This window comes from Heteronotia binoei, chromosome 21 (assembly GCF_032191835.1).
Source record: "Heteronotia binoei isolate CCM8104 ecotype False Entrance Well chromosome 21, APGP_CSIRO_Hbin_v1, whole genome shotgun sequence".
In the NCBI taxonomy this organism is placed as follows: Eukaryota; Metazoa; Chordata; class Lepidosauria; order Squamata; family Gekkonidae; genus Heteronotia; species Heteronotia binoei.
The window spans coordinates 9,664,975-9,684,367 of NC_083243.1; the positions used below are offsets into that span (position 1 = coordinate 9,664,975).

Sequence of the window (19,393 nt, forward strand, 5' to 3'; positions counted from 1 at the left end):
ATCCATCCATCCATCATCTGTCCGTCCGTCCATCTATCTATCTATCTATCTATCTATCTATCTATCTATCTATCTATCCATCCATCTATCTATCAATCATCTGTCCGTCCGTCCATCCATCCATCCATCCATCCATCCATCCATCCATCCATCCATCCATCCATCCATCCATCCATCCATCTGATATATCCAGGTCTCATTTGACACAGGAGCTCACAGGAGCAGAGCTCCTGAACCTTTAAATTTCATTGTGCTCTTTCTTTCTTACGCCCCCCCCCCCCGGACCTCCTTGCTTCTGGGCTCCACTGTTCAACCCCCCTGTGAGAATTCTGCTGAACTCGAAGATTTGACAAACTTTCTAATATTTCCGCCCCCTCCCCACACACACACACAAAAATGGGAAAATAACCCAAACATATGAAACAGACAGATGGAAATCTTCCTCATGCCACTGTGGCCACAGAGGAGAAAGTAATTTGAAAAGTGCGATGGGAGTAAGGTTTTATTATGACACTTATAATTCCAGAAGCATTTTAAGGTAGATGCTGAGGTGATATGATTTAGTGCACCTTCCGGTGATGTCAGGGGTATGTAGCATATGCAAATGAGTTGTGATAATAATTTCCGGCACCTTTTCCCCAACAAAATGACCCCTGGATGCAATTTTTCATTGTTGGGTTTTTGTGCAGATAGAAATGAAATAATTATTGTCATGTATTTATACACATAAGAAATATTTATTGACACATTGATTAGTATTGCTGGTTATTAGCAGGGCTTTTTTTTTGTAGCAGGAACTTCTTCGCGTATTAGGCCACGCCCCCCTGATGTAGACAATCCTCCTGGAGCTTACAGGGCTCTTTGTACAGGGCCTACTTTAAGCTCCAGGTGGACTGGCTACATCAGGGGTGTGTGGCCTAATATGCAAAGGAGGTCCTGCTAGAATTCCTTACAGGGCTCTTCTTACAGGGCCTATTGGAAGCTCCAGGAGGATTGGCTGCATCAGGGGTGGGTGTGGCCTAATATGCAAAGGAGGTCCTGCTAGAATTCCTTACAGGGCTCTTCTTACAGGGCCTATTGGAAGCTCCAGGAGGATTGGCTGCATCAGGGGTGGGTGTGGTCTAATATGCAAAGGAGGTCCTGCTAGAATTCCTTACAGGGCTCTTCTTACAGGGCCTATTGGAAGCTCCAGGAGGATTGGCTGCATCAGGGGTGGGTGTGGTCTAATATGCAAAGGAGGTCCTGCTAGAATTCCTTACAGGGCTCTTCTTACAGGGCCTATTGGAAGCTCCAGGAGGATTGGCTGCATCAGGGGTGGGTGTGGTCTAATATGCAAAGGAGGTCCTGCTAGAATTCCTTACAGGGCTCTTCTTACAGGGCCTATTGGAAGCTCCAGGAGGATTGGCTGCATCAGGGGTGTGTGGCCTAATATGCAAAGGAGGTCCTGCTAGAATTCCTTACAGGGCTCTTCATACAGGGCCTACTGTAAGCTCCAGGAGGATTGGCTACATCAGGGGTGTGTGGCCTAATATGCAAAGGAGGTCCTGCTAGAATTCCTTACAGGGCTCTCAGTACAGGGCCTACTGTAAGCTCCAGGTGGATTGGCTACATCAGGGCTGTGTGGCCTAATATGCAAAGGAGGTCCTGCTAGAATTCCTTACAGGGCTCTCAGTACAGGGCCTACTGTAAGCTCCAGGTGGATTGGCTACATCAGGGCTGTGTGGCCTAATATGCAAAGGAGTTCCTGCGACAAAAAAGCCCTGGTTATTAGTAATTGTTAGCGATAGCCTTTAGGTTTCTTTTTCATTTTACTCATTATCGCATTCCCTCTCAGAATCCGCAACATCACCTGTAGCCTCAGCCTCAACTTGTCTGTGGTCACCAGGCTGGGTGATAGAACCAAGATGCTTTGTTCCATCATCCCAACCGTCACTTTTTTTTTTAAAAGGAGCAGTTGTTTTGGAACAGGCAGCCCTAGAACCAGTTTGGTGTAGTGGTGAAGTGCACGGGCTCTTATCTGGGAGAACCGGGTTTGATTCCCCATTCCTCCACTTGCAGCTGCTGGAATGGCCTTGGGTCAGCCAGAGCTCTGGAAGAGGTTGTCCTTGGAAGGGCAGCTGCTGTGAGAGCCCTCTCCAGTCCCACCCACCTCACAGGGTGTCTGTGGTGGGGGAGAAAGGGAAAGGAGATTGTAGGCCGCTCTGAGACTCTGTCCTTGAAAGGGCAGCTGCTGTGAGAGCCCTCTCAGCCCCACCCACCTCACAGGGTGTCTGTGGTGGGGAAGTAAGGAAAAGGAGATTGTAGGCCGCTCTGAGACTCTGTCCTTGAAAGGGCAACTGCTGGGAGAGCCCTCTCAGCCCCACCCACCTCGCAGGGTGCCTGTTGTGGGGGAGGAAGGGAAAGGAGATTGTAGGCCGCTCTGAGACTCTGCCCTTGAAAGGGCAGCTGCTGGGAGAGCCCTCTCAGCCCCACCCACCTCACAGGGTGTCTGTTGTGGGGGAGGAAGGGAAAGGAGATTGTAGGCCGCTCTGAGACTCTGTCCTTGGAAGCGCAGCTGCTGTGAGAGCTCTCTCAGCCGCACCCCCCTTACCGGGTGTCTGCTGTGGGGGAGGAAGGTAACGGCGATTGTGAGCCACTCTGAGATTCGGAGTGGAGGGCGGGATATAAATCGAACATCTTCTTCTAGACTCAAAAAGGGTTTTCTCTGCTGTACTGACAGTGGTCCCCTGTGAAGCGGTCAGAGAGGTTGCATCAGACATGGGAACAACAACCTGACAGGACTTCTGGCCGACAGCTGAGAAGACAACAATATAATTTGCAGGGAGGAGTGCTTTGCATTCCGCCTGTCGGCTTTAATAAGCCTTGTTAAGTCTCCGGCTCCATACTTAACCTAGTTTTCTTCCAGAGATGCAAAGGGGTCATTAAGATCCATCAAAGCTCATCGGCATGGGGACCAAATGGGTTTCGGAACAGTCATGGAAAGGCATTGGACTGCAAAGAGATCCTCCACGTGATGCTGTAGTGGGGTTGCCAAGTCTAGCTCAGATAATATCTGGGGACTTTGGGCGTGGGGCCGGGAGGCTTTGGGGGGTGGAGCCGGGAGACTTTCCCTAAAATGAATAAAGAAAAACACAGCAGTGCAGTTCCCCTCAACGCAGCCTTCATTCCCTCACCCAAGCAGCTGCAAATCATAAGAACGTAAGAGAAGCCATATTGGATCAGGCCAATCTTTTATCAGTTCTCACCCGACTGCTCAGCAATTTCATCGAATGCCCACGAGTTCTCGTATTGTGAGAAAGGGAGAAAATGACTTCTCTCTCTACCTTCTCTATTCCGTGCTTAAGCTTGTAAACCTCTTCCTTGTAGGGGAGGAAGGTAAAGGAGACTGTGAGCCGCTCTGAGACTCTTCAGGGTGGAGGGCGGGATATAAATCCAATATCTTCTTCTTCTTCTTCTTCTTCTTCTTCTTCTTCTTCTTCTTCTTCTTCTTCTTCTTCTTCTTCTTCTTCTTCTTCTTCTTCTTCTTCTTCTTCTTCTTCTTCTTCTTCTTCTTCTTCTTCTTCTTCTTCTTCTTCTTCTTATCATGTCACCCCGCAGTCGATGTTTCTCCAAGCTAAAGAGCCCCAAGCACTTTAACCTTTCTTCCTAGGGAAAGTGTTCCAACCCTTGAATCATCCCAGTTGCCCTTTTCTGGATTTTTTCCAATGCTATAATATCCATCTCTATCTCTCTGTAGTGGTGAACTGTGCAGACTCTTATCTGGGAGAACCGGGTTTGATTCCCCACTCCTCCACTTGCACCTGCTGGAATAGCCTTGGGTCAGCCATAGCTCTGGCAGAGGTTGTCCTTGAAAGGGCAGCTGCTGGGAGAGCCCTCTCCAGCCCCACCCACCTCACAGGGTGACTGTTGTGGGGGAGGAAGGTAAAGGAGATTGTAAGCCGCTCTGAGACTCTTCGGAGTAGAGGGCGGGATATAAATCCAATATCTTCATTTACCTCACAGGGTGTCTGTTGTGGGGGAGGAAGGGAAAGGAGATTGTAAGCCGCTCTGAGACTCTTTGGAGTGGAGGGAGGGATATAAATCCAATCTCTTCTTCTTCTTCTCTCTCTCTCTCTCACACACACAGAGAGAAGCAAAAACAGTTTGCAATCCCACACTCGTGTGGTCTCACTGGGGCACCAAGAATACAGAGCATCCCCGCCCCAGGCAGCCTGTTCCATCTACACATTGTGGCTGATAGCCACTGATTGGCCTCTGCTCCTGTGTTTATCCAGTCCCCCCATGAAGTCGGAGAACCCCCTCTGGGACCCGGGGATTGGCAAGCCGATGCTGTAGCGATGTGAGTCAGCACAGCTGAGGAAACTTAGGGCTGTCAACCTCCATCCAGGTAGAACATGGCAGCTACCTGCATAGACAGCTTCATGGGGAGACTGGATCAACATCTGGTGCTGAAGTTCATCAGTGCCTATCAGCCACAATGTATAGATGGAACACTGCCTGCGGCGGGGATGCTCTGTATTCTTGGTGCTTGGGGGGGGGGGGGACAGCAGTGGGAGGGCTTCTGGCCCCACTGGTGGACCTCCTGATGGCCCCTGGGTTTTGGCCACTGTGTGACACAGAGTATTGGACTGGATGGGCCATTGGCCTGATCCAACATGGCTTCTCTTATGTTCTTATGTGACACAGAGTGTTGGACTGGATGGGCCATTAGCCTGATCCAACATGGCTTCTCTTATGTTCTTATGTGTGACACAGAGTGTTAGACTGAATGGGCCATTAGCCTGATCCAACATGGCTTCTCTTATGTTCTTATGTGACACAGAGTGTTGGACTGGATGGGCCATTAGCCTGATCCAACATGGCTTCTCTTATGTTCTTATGTAACACAGAGTGTTGGACTGGATGGGCCACTGGCCTGACTCAACATGGCTTCTCTTATGTTCTTATGTAACACAGAGTGTTGGACTGGATGGGCCATTGTCCTGACTCAACATTGCCTCTCTTATGTTCTTATGTGACACAGAGTGTTGGACTGGATGGGCTGTTGGCCTGATTCAACATGGCTTCTCTTATGTTCTTATGTGTGACACAGAGTGTTGGACTGGAGGGGCCACTGGCCTGATCCAACATGGCTTCTCTTATGTTCTTATGTGACCCAGAGTGTTGGACTGGATGGGCCGCTGGCCTGATCCAACATGGCTTCTCTTATGTTCTTATGTGACACAGAGTGTTGGACTGGATGGGCCATTGTCCTGACTCAACATGGCTTCTCTTATGTTCTTATGTGACACAGAGTGTTGGACTGGATGGGCCATTGGCCTGATCCAACATGGCTTCTCTTATGTGTGACACAGAGTGTTGGACTGGAGGGGCCACTGGCCTGATCCAACATGGCTTCTCTTATGTTCTTATGTGACCCAGAGTGTTGGACTGGATGGGCCGCTGGCCTGATCCAACATGGCTTCTCTTATGTTCTTATGTGACACAGAGTGTTGGACTGGATGGGCCGTTGGCCTGATCCAACATGGCTTCTCTTATGTTCTTATGTGTGACACAGAGTGTTGGACTGGAGGGGCCACTGGCCTGATCCAACATGGCTTCTCTTATGTTCTTATGTGACCCAGAGTGTTGGACTGGATGGGCCATTGTCCTGACTCAACATGGCTTCTCTTATGTTCTTATGTGACACAGAGTGTTGGACTGGATGGGCCATTGGCCTGATCCAACATGGCTTCTCTTATGTGTGACACAGAGTGTTGGACTGGAGGGGCCACTGGCCTGATCCAACATGGCTTCTCTTATGTTCTTATGTGACCCAGAGTGTTGGACTGGATGTGCCATTGTCCTGACTCAACATGGCTTCTCTTATGTTCTTATGTGACACAGAGTGTTGGACTGGATGGGCCACTGGCCTGATCCAACATGGCTTCTCTTATGTTCTTATATGACACAGACTGTTGGATTGGATGGGCCACTGGCCTGATCCAACATGGCTTCTCTTATGTTCTTATGTGACACAGAGTGTTGGATTGGATGGGCCACTGGCCTGATCCAACATGGCTTCTCTTATGTGACACAGAGTGTTGGACTGGATGGGCCATTGGCCTCATCCAACATGGCTTCTCTTATGTTCTTAACTTGGAATTCTGCTTTATTTCTGGATTGCAGAGTCAAGTTCTCCTGGAGGAAAAAGGCAACGTAGGAGGGCAGACTCTGTGACCCACCATAGAGTCTAAGAGTGACTGAAGTCCTAGAGTGACATTGCATTCCCACTGAGCTTCCTCCTTTCCCCAAACGCTGTCTTCCTGAGTCGCCATCCAGGAATTTCTCAAACCACAGTTGGCCACCCTAAGGAAATGCGTGTGGTGCTGCAGAATTCCGTGGATGCTGCATAGCTCAGCCACACACAAAGCCAGCTGCGTGAGGGCCTTTGAAAAATCAGAACGCCACTCCTGGTATTTACTGTGTGGGCCTTTCCTGCTGTTGCCACCTTCTCATGAAGAGGTTGAACTAGGCTGGGGTTGCCGAGTCCAATTCAAGAAATATCAGGGGACTTTGGGGGTGGGTGGGTGGGGCCAGGAGACTTTGGGGGGGGGGGCAGGAGACTTTGGGGTGGAGCCAGGAGCCAGGGTGTGACAAGCACCACTGAACTCTGAAGGGCGTTCTGGCCATTACATTTAAAGGGACCGCACACCTTTTAAACGCCTTCCCTCCATTGGAAATAAGGAAGGATAAGGCCAGCTTCTTTGGTGGTTCATACAACTGGACCCCCTGGTCCAATCTTTTTGAAACCCGGCAGGTATTTTGGGGAGAAGCACTAGATGCTATGCTGTAAATTTGGTGCCTCTGCCTCAAAAACAGCCTCACTCCAGAGCCCCGGATACTCATGGATCAATTCTTCATTATATATTGGACTGGATGGGCCATTGGCCTGATCCAGCATGGCTTCTCTTATGTTCTTATGTGACACAGAGTGTTGGACTGGATGGGCCATTGGTCTGATCCAACATGGCTTCTCTTATGTTCTTAATCAGTATCAACAACGTTTTTCATAGAACTCTAAAGTAATCTCACAATGTTTCATCACAGGACATAGAGTCTCCACTAACTTCAAACAGGCACCAGCTCAGAAATGGCTCAAGGCCATTTGAAGGCCATTGAAGTTAGTTGAAACTATATATCCTGGTGAAAGAAATAAGCTGAGGTTCCGTCCAAGGTCGGAGGAAGGAGGCTGACGAGGTTGACGATCGAAACCTTGAGGAGTCCTTTCATTAGCGGTCCCTTGCTTATCCTCTCTGCACCGTTAGGAGTCGAACACTGAAGAGAAAAGTGCTTACCCACTGTTGTGTCTATTTTGAGGAAGCCTAATTTCAAAGCTATTGAAAGATTATGTGGGGAAATTTCATGAACTGAACGTTCAGTGTCCCTTAGTTTTGTTTGGTTTAGTTTGTACTAAAACGCATTTATACACGTTTCACGTGAAAGTTCTAGCGTCTCCGGTGATTTCCTTACAAAGCTCATTGATCACACCGGTTCCAGTTGTCTTGATCACCACCCGGAGGGTGACAGCCCTACACATAGCAATGTTCTCTCTGTGAGTGTGTGCACGCGCATGTGTGTGTGATTGAACCAGGGAAATCCAGTTGACTGAGATATTGGGACTACAGTTCCCAGACTCCTCAGCCTTTCCTCCTAGGGAAGAAGATGATGAAGATATTGGATTTATATCCCGCCCTCCACTCCAAAGAGTCTCAGAGCGGCTCACAATCTCCTTTACCTTCCTCCCCCACAACAGACACCCTGTGAGATGGGTGGGGCTGGAGAGGGCTCTCTCAGCAGCTGCCCTTCCAAGGACAGAGTGGCCTACAATCTCCTTTCCCTTCCTCCCCCATAACAGACACCCTGTGAGGTGAATGGGGCTGAGAGGGCTCTTCCAGCAGCTGCCCTTTCAAGGACAGAGTCTCAGAGTGGCCTACAATCTCCTTTCCTTTCCTCCCCCACAACAAACACCCTGTGAGGTGGATGGGGCTGGAGAGGGCTCTCCCAGCAGCTGCCCTTTCAAGGACAACTCTGCCAGAGCTATGGCTGACCCAAGGCCATCCCAGCAGGTGCAACTGGAGGAGTGGGGAATCAAACCTGGTTCTCCCAGATAAGAGTCCGCACACTGGCTCTCCACACCAAACTGGAAGGGGTTCCAACCCCGCTCATCCTCCAATCCCCTCATCCTCTGGGTGCCCTCTTTTTTACAGCTCTGCAGTGTCCTTTTGGAGATACGGTGACCAGAATGGTACACAGGATTCCAAACGAGGCTGCCCCATAGACTATAACTGCCTCACTAGCCAGGGTTGCTAATCCCAGGTGAGGGCAGGGGATCCCCCAGTTTGGAAGCCCTCCCCCCCACTTCAGGGGCATCAGAAAGCAAGGGGGTAGGGGAGGGAAATGGCTGCTGGGCACTCCGTTCTTCCCTATGCAGACCGATTCCCATAGGGTATAATGGAGAATTGATCTGCAGGTATCTGGGGCTCTATGGGGGGGGCCCTGTTTTTTGAGGTAGAGGCACCAAGTTGGCAGCACAGCATCCGATGCCTCTCCTCAGAACACCCTCCAAGTTTCAAAAGGATTGGACCACGGGTTGTAAATCTATGAGCCCCCAAAGAAGGTGCCCCTATCCATTATTTCCAGTGGAGGGAAGGCATTTAAAAGGTGTACGGTCCCTTTAAATGTGACGGCCAGAACTCCCTTCGGAGTTCCATGGTGCTTGTCACAACCTGGCTCCACCCCCAAAGTCTCCTGGCCCCACCCCAAAGTCTCCTGGCTCCACCCCAAAGTCTCCTGGCTCCACCCACAATGTCTCCTGGCTCCTCCCCCAAAGACTCCTGGCTCCACCCACAATGTCTCCTGGCTCCAACCACAATGTCTCCTGGCTTCACCCCAAAGTCTCTTGGCTCCACCCACAATATCTCCTGGCCCCACCCACAATGTCTCCCGGCTCCACCCACAAAGCCTCCTGGCTCCACCCACAATATCTCCTGGCTGCTCCCCCAAAGTCTCCTGGCTCCACCCACAATGTCTCCTGGCTTCACCCCAAAGTCTCTTGGCTTCACCCACAATGTCTCCTGGCTCCACCCACAATGTCTCCTGGCTCCACCCACAATGTCTCCTGGCTCCACCCACAATGTCTCCTGGCTCCACCCACAGGGTCCCCAGATCTTTCTTGAATTGGACCTGGCAACCAAAGGCCCAACCAACTTCTTACAGCAAACTCTGGCAAGCTTTCCAAAGTCAGGCAGAAAAAAAGAGGACAAAACCGGCTCGTCAGGTTGACAAGCGGCTCATCTGAGCCCCGACATGCTTGGAACGCTGCGCCGAAGATTCTCCTTCCAGCAGTTGCATAATGCGGGGTGGGGGGGGAGCAGACATTTGCTTGGGGGCACATGACTTCCACCCTGGCAGACTTTAAGGAGAGGCACCAATATAGGGGTGTGTCATAACGAGGGTAGTCCGGTCCCCCCCCCCCCACCGGCAGGGGGTGGGAGTACAGTTGACAGCTGCAGGTTGGGAAACTGCTGGATATTTAGGGATAGAGCCTGAGGAAGCCAGGGATCTTACTGGGATACACTGCGCCAGTAATTAACACAGTGATTAACACACGGAATTCATTGCCAAGGGTAATTAACCCATGGAATTCACTGCCACAGGAGGTGGTGGCGGCTACAAGCATAGCCAGCTTCAAGAGGGGACTGGATGAGCATCTGGAGCAGAGGTCCATCAGGGGCTGTTAGCCACAGCGTATTGTTGGAACTCTCTGTCTGGGGCAAGTGATGCTCTGTACTCTGGGTGTTTGGGGGGAGGGGTTCTAGTGTGGGAGGACTTCTAGTGTCCTGGCCCCACTGACGGATCTCCTGGTAGCACCTGGTTTTTTTTGGGCACTGAGTGACACAGAGTGTTGGACTGGATGGGCCACTGGCCTGATCCAACATGGCTTCTCTTATGTTCTTAAGTGTGACACAGAGTGCAGGACTGGATGGGCCATTGGCCTGATCCAACATGGCTTCTCTTATGTTCTTATGTGACACAGAGTGTTGGACTGGAGGGGCCATTGGCCTGATCCAACATGGCTTCTCTTATGTTCTTATGCCCTAGATGCCACTCTCCAAAGCATCCATTTTCTCCAGGGGAACTGATCTCTGTACTCAGGAGATGAGCTGTAATTCTGGGAGATCCCCAGGTCCTACCTGGAGGCTGGCATCCCTAGTTTTGACAGTCAGAGATGCCTCCTCCCAGGGCTGTTTTTGTAGCAGGAACTCCTTTGCATATTTGGCCACACACCCCTGACGTAGCCAATCCTCCCGGAGCTTACAAGGCTCTTTTTTTGTAAGCTCTTGGAGGATTGGCTACATCAGGGGTGCGTGGCCTAATATGCAATGGAGTTCTTGCTGCAAAAAAAAAGCCCTCCCAAGCATTGTCTACTCAGACCAGAGGTGGCTCTCCAGCCCCTCCGTTGCAGGTTTTTCAAATCACCTGGCACCTGATTCTTATACTTGGAGATGCTGGGGATTGAACCTGGGTCTTCCTGCATGCCAGACAAGTGCTCTTCCACTAAACCACGGCCCCTAGTGCTGCTCAGTCAGGCCTCTTTTCCCCCGATGGCACTAAAGAAACAAGAATTCAGGCTGTGCGGAATATCCCGGGCTATTTTTGGAGCAAGAGCTCCTTTGCATATTAGGCCACACACCCCTAATGTAGCCAATCCTCCTGGAGCTTCCAGCAGGCCCTGTACGAAGAGCCCTGTAAGGAATTCTAGCAGGATCTCCTTTGCCTATTAGACCACACCCCCTTGATGTAGCCAATCCTTTTGGAGCTTCCAGTAGGCCCTGTACTGAGAGCCCTGTAAGGAATTCTAGCAGGACCTCCTTTGCATATTAGGCTGCACCTCCCTGATGTAGCCAATCCTCCAGGAGCTTCCAGTAAGCCCTGTAAAAAGGGCCCTGTAAGCTCTTGGAGGATTGGTTTCATCTAGGTTTGCCAATCCCCAGGTCCCAGCGGGGGTTCTCCTGCTTTCCCAGGCTCCTTCCCGCCCCCAGTCAGCTGGCTGGCAAGGGGAAGCCCCGCCCCCCACAGCCCCCATGTGACTTTTCACCTCCAGAGGCTTCAGTCTCCGATTGGAAACGTTTCCTCTTGGGATGGGGTGTCTGTGTTACTTGGAAGAAGTTGGCAACAACTCGTGAGTAGATTCGCCAATCCTCTGCTTCAGAGTCGCCAGAAATGGGGGGGGGGGAGTCTGCTGAGCACTTCATTATTTCCTCTGTGGAGATCAATTCTCATACGGTATAATGGGGAATTGATCTAGAGGTATCAGGGGCTATGGGGGGTTGTTTTTTGAGGTAGAGGCACCACATTCTCAGTACAGCATCTAGTGTCTCTCCCCAAAAGACGCCCCCCCCCCCCAAGTTTCAAAACAATTGGACCAGGGGGTCCAATTCTATGAGTCCCAAAAGAAGGTGCCCCTATCCTTCATGATCTCCTATGAAAGGAAGGCATTTAAAAATGTGTCTGCCCCTTTAAATGGGATGGCCAGAACTCCCTTGGAGTTCAATGATGCTTGTCACACCCTTGCTCCTGGCTCCGCCCCCAATGTCTCCTGGCTCCACCCCCAAAGTCTCCTGGCTCCACTCCCAAAGTCCCCAGATATTTCTTGAATTGGACTTGGCAACCCTAGCTTCATCAACGGGGTGTGGCCTAATATGCAAAGGAGTTCCTGCTACAAAAACAGTCCTGCTGCTCTTCCATCCTCAGGCCGCTACTCGCAGCAACTTGGGTCCCCCTTTCCAGGGCTGCAGCTTGTTCAGAATCGCTGAGAACTCTTGAAAGTCCAATCTGGAAGACTTTCCACAGCCGGAAAGCCCAAAGGATTCCTTTGCCCGGCTGTGTTTCCGCCTTGCTCCTTTGCCGACCTGTTCGCTGCTCCTCCAACGCGTGCAGGGACTTGAAGAGAAACGGCTGCAAACTTGTTTGCCTTCGTAACAGGAGGAGGAGGCAGACAAAGGAAAACGAGGAGAAACAGGACAGTTTCTCCCTCTTCTTGCACAAAAGCAAAGCCTTTGACTCATCCCTGAATTCCCACACTGAAAATAGGACTGCCAGCCTCCAGGCATTGACTGGAGAGCTCTGGGAATGACAGCTGATCTTCATAAGAACATAAGAGAAGCCATGTTGGATCAGGCCAATGGCCCATCCAGTCCAACACTCTGTGTCACATAAGAACATAAGAGAAGCAATGTTGGATCAGGCCAATGGCCCATCCAGTCCAACACTCTGTGTCACTTAAGAACATAAGAGAAGCAATGTTGGATCAGGCCAATGGCCCATCCAGTCCAACACTCTGTGTCACATAAGAACATAAGAGAAGCCATGTTGGATCAGGCCAAGGGCCATCCATTCCAACACTCTGTGTCACATAAGAACATAAGAGAAGCCATGTTGGATCAGGCCAAGGGCCCATCCAGTCCAACACTCTGTGTCACATAAGAACATAAGAGAAGCCATGTTGGATCAGGCCAATGGCCCATTCAGTCCAACACTCTGTGTCACATAAGAACATAAGAGAAGCCATGTTGGATCAGGCCAATGGCCCATCCAGTCCAACACCCCATGTCACATAAGAACATAAGAGAAGCCATGTTGGATCAGGCCAATGGCCCATTCAGTCCAACACTCTGTGTCACATAAGAACATAAGAGAAGCCATGTTGGATCAGGACAGTGGCCCCTCCAGTCCAACACTCTGTGTCACATAAGAACATAAGAGAAGCCATGTTGGATCAGGCCAATGGCTCATCCAGTCCAACACTCTGTGCCACAGAAGAACATCAGAGAAGCCATGTTGGATCAGGCCAATAGCCCATCCAGTCCAACACTCTGTGCCACAGAAGAACATCAGAGAAGCCATGTTGGATCAGGCCAATAGCCCATCCAGTCCAACACTCTGTGACAGTGGTCAAAAAACCCAGGTGCCATCAGGAGGTCCATCCGTGAGGCCCGTACACTAGAAGACCTCCCACTGTGCCTCCCCCACAAGCACCAAGAAAACAGAGCAGCACTTGCCCCAGAGAGAAAGTTCCGTCTAGACCTAGCGGCTAATAGCCACTGATAGACCTCTGCTCCATATGTTGACTCAATCTCCTCTTGAAGCCAACTATGCATAAGATATTCTTTACTACTTGGTCTTGAGCATGTCAACGTGCCTTCTACTGAATCAAACTTTTGGTCCATCAAAGTCAGCATTGTCTACTCAGACTGGCAGCTGTTCTCCAGGACCTCAGAGGCTGAGGTCTTTCCCATCACCTACTGCCTGGTCCTTTTAACCCGAGATGCTGGGGATTGAACCTGCATGCCAAGCAGACACTATTCCACTGAGCCACGGCCCCTCCCCAATCAGGTCCTGCTCCCCTGATGAGTGACAGCAGGGAGCGGGACTGGAGGCAGCGCAAGTGTGCTTTGATCCCCCCCCCCCAACTCTGCCTGTGCCCAGAGGAGTCCCGCCGCAGGGACAGCAGCCCAGGGGGTAGGAAGTGCTGCGTTCCCAGGCAGGCACCTGCTAGCTCATGGCCTCCCTCGTAGCAGAATCCGCCAGCGTGCATCTCAGTGGCAAGCCTTTTGCTCCGGAGGAATTTTAATACCTTCGTGGTGACACAGAGGCGGCAGCCGCAAGGTGCGAACCCCTCCTTTCCGATGAAGAACCGGCAAGACCTGCTGGGTCAGTTTCTCTTGTCAAAAACACACATACAGCGGAGGATGGAGAGTTCTGCACCCTGCTAGGCTTCGTATTACAGCGCTGCTGCCATATTTGATGGATTTGGGCAGAAGGATGGATAGGGGACCCCCTGGGGAAGGTCTGGATGAACAAGAACAAGTTCAGTCCCCGGGGGGAAGGCTGCTTGGCTTAGACCCAGCCAGAGGGGGCCATGGTGGGAACTCAGATATGAACATCTGAAGATGACATGCAGAATCTGGCCCTCGGTCCATCAAGGTCAATATTGTCTACTCAGGCCAGCAGCTGCTCTCCAGGGTCTCAGGTGGAGTCTTCCCCATCACCTACAACCTGATTCTTTTAACTGGAGATGCCGGGGATTGAACCTGGGACCTTCTCTGGATGCCAAGCAGAGGTTCTGCCACTGAGCCACGGCCCCTCTCCCAAGCTTCATTCAGAACAAGGGACCAGTTACGGTTGCCAGGTCCAATGCAAGAAAAATCTGGGGACTTTAGGGGTGGAGCCAGGAGATGTTGGGGGTGGAGCCAGGAGCAAGGATGTGACAAGCATGATTGAACTCCAAAGGGAGTTCCGGCCATCACATTTCAAGGGACCGCACACCTTTTAAATGCCTTCCCTCCGTTGGAAATAATGAAGGATAGGGACACCTTCTTTTGGGGCACACAGAATTGAACCCCTGGTCCAACCCTTTTGAAACTTGGAGGGTGTTTTGAGGAGAGGCATCGGATGCTATGCTGAAAATTTGGTGCCCCTACCTCAAAACACAGCCCCCCCCCCAAGACCCAGACACCTGCAATTCAATTCTCCATTGGAGAGTTCCTGCTACAAAAAAGAGCCCTGGTTGGGGGTCATCCCTGCCATCTTTAACCCTCCTCCCATAGAACCCTCTTTGACCTTCCTCCCATAGCTGACTGTGGAGCACCTTGACCTGTGAGAACCTAAGAGAAGCCATGATGAATCAGGCCAATGGCCCATCCAGTCCAACACTCTGTGTCACATAGTGGCCAAAAAAAAACAGGCACCAGCAGGAGGTCCATCAGTGGGGCTAGGACACTAGAAGCACTCCCACTGCTGCCCCCCAAGCACCAAGAATACAGAGCATCACTTGCCCTAGACAGAGAGTTCCACCAATACCCTGTGGCTAATAGCCATTGATGGACCACTGCTCCATATTTTCATCCAATCCCCTTTTGAAGCTGGCTATGCTTGTAGCTGCCAACACCTCCTATGGCAGTGAATTCCACGTGTTAATCACCCTTTGGGTGAAGAAATACTTCCGTTTATCCATCAAAACACGACTGCTCAGCAATTTCATTGAGTGCCCATGAGTTATTGTATTGTGAGAAAGGGAGAAAAGGACTTCTTTCTCTACCTTCTCTATCCCATGCATAATCTTGTAAACCTCTATTATGTCGCCCCGCAGTCGACGTTTCTCCAAGCTAAAGAGTCCCAAGCGTTTCAGCCTTTCTTCAAAAAAGGGAAAGTGTTCCATCCCTTTAATCACTCTAGCTGCCCTTTTCTGGACTTTTTTTAATGCTACAATATCCTTTTTGAGGTGCGGTGACCAGAATTGTACACAGTACTTCAAATAAGGCCGTACCCTCGAATTATACAGGGGGAAAATGACATTGGCTGATTTGATTTCAATTCCCTTCCTAATAATTCCCAGCATGGCGCTGGCCTTTTTTTAAATTGCAGTCGCACACTGTCTTGACATTTTCAGTGAGTTATCTACCACGACCCCAAGATCTCTCCCTTGGTCAGTCTCCGCCAGTTCACACCCCATCAACTTGTACTTATAGTTAGGAGTTTTGGCCCCAATGTGCATTACTTTGCACTTGGCCACGCTGAACCTCATCTGCCATGTTGACGCCCACTCACCCGGCCTCGCACACGTTGCGGTGCCACACAGCGATGACTACACAAACACACACCCTAATTGCCAGGCAGATGCTCTCCCGTTCAGCCACCACCCTTTCCTTTTGCCTGCCCCTCCTATGCTCCCGTCAACGCTGTCGAAGCTGAGGAGCTTTGTGGTGCTCTTGGACCAGCTGACATTCCTCTTGTTGTGTTATGGCCAACACTCATCCAGGAAAGGGCCAGTTTTGCCTCGATACTCCACTTAGGCTTGCCAATCCCCAGGTCCCAGCGGGGGTTCTTCCGCTTTCCCAGACTCCTTCCCTCCCCCAGTCAGCTGGCCGGAGAGGGGAAGCCCCGCCCCCAGAGTACCATGTGCCTTTCCGCCTCCGGAGGCTTCAGTCTCCGATTGAAAGGCTTCCTCTTGGGATGGGGTGTCTGTGTTACTTTGAAGAAGTTGGCAGCGACTCGTGAGTAGAGAGGCCAATCCCTCGCTTCAGAGTCGCCAGAAACAGGGGAGGGTTGGGAGGGAAACGTCTACCGAGCACTTCATTATTCCCTATGTGGAGATCGATTCTCATAGGGTATAATGGGGAATTGATCTGGAGGTTTCGAAAGCTCCGGGGGAGCTGCTTTTTGAGATAGAGGCACTAAATTTTCAGTATAGTATCTAGTGCCTCTCCTCAAAGTACCCCCCAAGTTTCAAAATGATTGGACCAGGGGGTCCAATTCTATAAGCCCCCCAAAAAGGTGCCCCTATCCATTATTTCCTATGGAAGGAAGACATTTAAAAAGGTGTGCTGTCCCTTTAAATGTAATGGCCAGAACTCCCTTGGAGTTCAATTATGCTTGTCACACCCTTGCTCCGGGCTCCGCCCCCAAAGTCTCCTGGCTCCACCCCCAAAGTCCCCAGATATTTCTGGAATTGGACTTGGCAACCCTAATCCCACTGCTTCCTTAGTGTTGCCAGTCCCCAAGCAGGTAGAAACAACAGACAAAACGCTGTGCAAAACACATTTTTCAGAAATCCATATACTCATCATTTAATTTCACTCATAATCATTATTCTTAGCAGCATTCAAAATCCATAGTCCAAAGAAATCCTAAGTCCACAAAGCAACTCAAAAAGAAAAGATCCAATTCTTGGATGCTTGAAATCAAAATGGCACCAGTCCCTGCTAATTCCTCAACTTCCGGATGCAAGCAGTGCCGTGGAGAATGCTTGTCGTATTCTTTAGACAGCAGTCCTCAATCCAACCGGTGTGGTGACACGATTCCGGCTATTGTCGTGATTCATATATACTTCTAGTGATCAACCGGGAACCCATGGTAAGGCAACTGCTCTCAAACGCTAAAGCTTATCATCACATTTGCACATATCGGAGGAATTGGAATTTTTTGCGTTGCTTTATGGACTTATGGACTTAGAATTTATGGACTTAGAATTTATGGACTTTATGGACTTTATGGACTTAGAATTTCTTTGGACTACGAATTTTGAATGAATTGCTACATCAGCTGGTAAGAATAACGATTATTTGTGAAATTAAATAGGGTTGCCAAGTCCAATTCAAGAAATATCTGGGGACTTTGGGGGTGGAGCCAGGAGACTTTGGGGGTGGAGCCAGGAGACATGAGGGGTGGAGCCAAGATCAAGGCTGTGACAAGCGTAATTGAACTCCAAAGGGAGTTCTGGCAATCACATTTAAATGGACGGCACACCTTTTCAATTCCATCCTTCCATAGGAAATAATGGATAGGGGCACCTTCTTTGGGGGCTCATAGAATTGGACCCCCTGGTCCAAACTTTTTGAAACTTGGGGGGTGTTTTGTAGAGAGGCACTAGATGCTATACTGAAAATTTGGTGCCTCTACCCCAAAAAACAGCCCCCACAGAGCCTCAGATACCCGCAGATCAATTCTCCATAATTTTCTATGGGAATAAATCTCCCTAGGGAATAACAGAGCTCCCAGCAGACATTTCCCTCCCCTCTCCCCGGTTTCTGACGACCCTGAAGCGGGGGGAGGGCCTCCAAACCGGGGGATCCCCTGCCCCCACCTGGGGATTGGCAACCCTAAAATTAAATGATGATTATATGAATCTCTGAAAAATGTATTTTGCTCAGCGTTTTGTCTGTGGTTTCCAGTTATCTGTATGCTGTGGTTTCCTGTCGTTTTTTAATCCCCAGGTGGGGATTTGGAGGCCCTTCCCCCCGCTTCAAGGTCATCAGAAAATAGGGAATGTCTGTTGGGCATTGAAATGTTGAAGAGCTGCTATTAGCATTACTGCCTCCTGCAGCGGCCATTTTGTGGTTCACTCCACTTCCTGTGGCAGCCATTTTGTTATTGGCTGCATCTCCTGCGGCAGCCATTTTGTGGTTGGCTCGGCTTCCTCCTGAGGCAGTCATTTTGTGATTGCTCCACCTCCTGTGGCGGCCGTTTCATGACTGGCTCTGCTTCCTCTGGCTGGCATTTTTGTGATTTCTTTGCCTCCGGTGGCAGCCATTTTGTTTTTGGATCAACTTCCTGTGGCAGCCCTTTTGGGGTTGTGCCCACCATCCTGTGTCAGAATTCCAAAGGGGCCGGCAGCCTCAGAAAGCTTGAGGACCATGGATATAGAACAAAGCAGCCTGTAGTCGTTGGAAACTTTATTCAGCCCCTTCAACCCACCTTTGGTGACTGGGTCTGAAACGACTGTTGACAGACGTCTGTCAAATCTTTCTCCGAAAGCCCCTCAAGGCTATTCTAGCGCCTCCTCTCCCGGAAGCACATTCCTTTGCGGAATGTTCTTTATAATTAGGAAACCTTCCTAATAGTTCAGAATCAATTATCTTCCTGTCACACTAAATGCAGGGAGGGAATGCATTTAATTAAAAAAGCCTTTAGAGAGCCCCACCAGGATATTTCCCAGTAACAAGCAGATTCCAGCTGCGGAACTGAGAATTCCAGCAACTCCACATTTGACAGGCAAGAACGGCTTGCGTAATACATGCACACTGCTTCCTTAATCCAAGAGCCCCTTTATTTTGTGGCCCTTTCCAAAGAACATAAGAGAAGCCATCTTAAGAGAAGCCAGAAGACAGAGCCTCACTGCCCCAGACAGAGAGTTCCAACAATAAGCTGTGGCTAATGGCCACTGATGGACCTCTGCTCCACATGCTTATCAATCCCCTCTTGAAGCTGGCTATGCTTGTAGCCGCCACCTCCTGTGGCAGTAAATTCCACATGTTAATCACCCTTTGGGTGAAGAAGGACTTCCTTTTATCCGTTTTAACCCGACTGCTCAGCAATTTCATGGAGTGCCCACGAGTTCTCATATTGTGAAAAAGTATCCCCAGTTGCAGCATTTCCTAAATGCAGTAGGAGATTAGAAGAAGATGATATTGGATTTATATCCCACCCTCCACTCCGAATGTCAGAGCGGCTCACAATATTTTTCTCCCCCACAACAGACACCCTGTGAGGTAGGTGAAGCTGAGAGGGCTCTCCCAGCACCTGCCCTTCCAAGGACAGAGTCTCAGAGCGGCCTACAATCTCCTTTCCCTTCCTCCCCCACAACAGACACCCTGTGAGGTGGGTGGGGCTGGAGAGGGCTCTCACAGCAGCTGCCCTTCCAAGGACAGAGTCTCAGAGCGGCCTACAATCTCCTTTCCCTTCCTCCCCCACAACAGACACCCTGTGAGGTGGGTGGAGCTGAGAGGGCTCTCACAGCAGCTGCCCTTCCAAGGACAGAGTCTCAGAGCGGCCTACAATTTCCTTTCCCTTC

The 19,393-nt window shown here is 50.4% G+C and overlaps 1 protein-coding gene across 1 annotated transcript in view; it reads right to left on the bottom strand.

Annotated features, from left to right (window-relative positions):
* Nucleotides 1-19,393, bottom strand: part of LOC132588980 (maestro heat-like repeat-containing protein family member 2B) — a 195,330-nt gene that overhangs the window by 163,163 nt on the left and 12,774 nt on the right.